Source organism: Heptranchias perlo, chromosome 5 (assembly GCF_035084215.1).
Source record: "Heptranchias perlo isolate sHepPer1 chromosome 5, sHepPer1.hap1, whole genome shotgun sequence".
NCBI lineage: Eukaryota > Metazoa > Chordata > Chondrichthyes > Hexanchiformes > Hexanchidae > Heptranchias > Heptranchias perlo.
This window is the reverse complement of record NC_090329.1, coordinates 11,421,813-11,423,448: the sequence shown is the minus strand read 5'-3', so window position 1 is coordinate 11,423,448 and position 1,636 is coordinate 11,421,813.

Sequence of the window (1,636 nt, the reverse complement as noted above, 5' to 3'; positions counted from 1 at the left end):
TAGGGGAAGAGAGGGTGGGAGAGAGGGAAAGGGGAAAGAGAGGGTGGGAGGGAGAGAGGGTGGGAGGGAAAGGGGAAGAGAGGGTTGGAGAGAGGGAAAGGGAAGAGAGAGAGGGAAAGGGGAAGAGAGAGAGGGAAAGGGGAAGAGAGAGAGGGAAAGGGGAAGAGAGAGAGGGAAAGGGGAAGAGAGAGAGGAAAGGGAAGAGAGAGAGGGAAAGGGGAAGAGAGAGAGGGAAAGGGGAAGAGAGAGAGGATAGGGGAAGAGAGAGAGGGATAGGGGAGAGAGAGAGGGATAGGGAAAGAGAGAGAGGGAAAGGGGAAGAGAGAGAGATGAGAGAGAGAGAGAAAGGGGAAGAGAGAGAGAGGGAAAGGGAAGAGAGGGTGGAAGAGAAAGGGAAAGGGAAGAGAGGGTGAAGAGAAAGGAAGGGGAGAGAGGGTGAAAAGAGAGGGTGGGAGAGAGGAAAAGAGGAGGGCGGGAGAGAGGAAAAGAGAGGGCGGGAGAGAGGGAAGAGAGAGCGGGAGAGAGGGAAGAGAGAGCGGGAGAGAGGGAAGAGAGCGGGAGAGAGTGTGGAGAGAGAGGGAGAGAGGGAAGAGAGTGTGGGAGAGAGGGAAGAGAGAGTGGGAGAGAGGGAAGAGAGAGTGGGAGAGAGGGAAGAGAGAGTGGGAGAGAGGGAAGAGAGAGTGGGAGAGAGGGAAGAGAGAGTGGGAGAGAGGGAAGAGAGAGTGGGAGAGAGGGAAGAGAGAGTGGGAGAGAGGGAAGAGAGGGTGGGAGAGAGGGAAGAGAGGGTGGGAGAGAGGGAAGAGAGGGTGGAGAGAGGGAAGAGAGGGTGGGAGAGAGGAAGAGAGGGTGGGAGAGAGGGAAGAGAGGTGGGAGAGAGGGAAAGAGAGGGGTGGGAGAGAGGGAAGAGAGGGTGGGAGAGAGGGAAGAGAGGTGGGAGAGAGGAAGAGAGGGTGGGAGAGAGGGAAGAGAGGGTGGGAGAGAGGAAGAGAGGGTGGGAGAGAGGGAAGAGAGGGTGGGAGAGAGGGAAGAGAGGGTGGGAGAGAGGGAAGAGAGGGTGGGAGAGAGGGAAGAGAGGGTGGGAGAGAGGGAAGAGAGGGTGGGAGAGAGGGAAGAGAGGGTGGGAGAGAGGGAAGAGAGGGTGGGAGAGAGGGAAGAGAGGGTGGGAGAGAGGGAAGAGAGGGTGGGAGAGAGGGAAGAGAGGGTGGGAGAGAGGGAAGAGAGGGTGGGAGAGAGGGAAGAGAGGGTGGGAGAGAGGAAGAGAGGGTGGGAGAGAGGGAAGAGAGGGTGGGAGAGAGGGAAGAGGGTGGGAGAGAGGGAAGAGAGGGTGGGAGAGAGGGAAGAGAGGGTGGGAGAGAGGGAAGAGAGGGTGGGAGGAGGGGAGAGAGGGTGGGAGAGAGGGGAGAGAGGGAAGAGGGTGGGAGAGAGGGAAGAGAGGGTGGGAGAGAGGGAAGAGAGGGTGGGAGAGAGGGAAGAGAGGGTGGGAGAGAGGGAAGAGAGGGTGGGAGAGAGGGAAGAGAGGGTGGGAGAGAGGGAAGAGAGGGTGGGAGAGAGGGAAGAGAGGGTGGGAGAGAGGGAAGAGAGGGCGGGAGAGAGGGAAGAGAGAGCGGGAGAGAGGGAAGAGAGAGCGGGAGAGAGG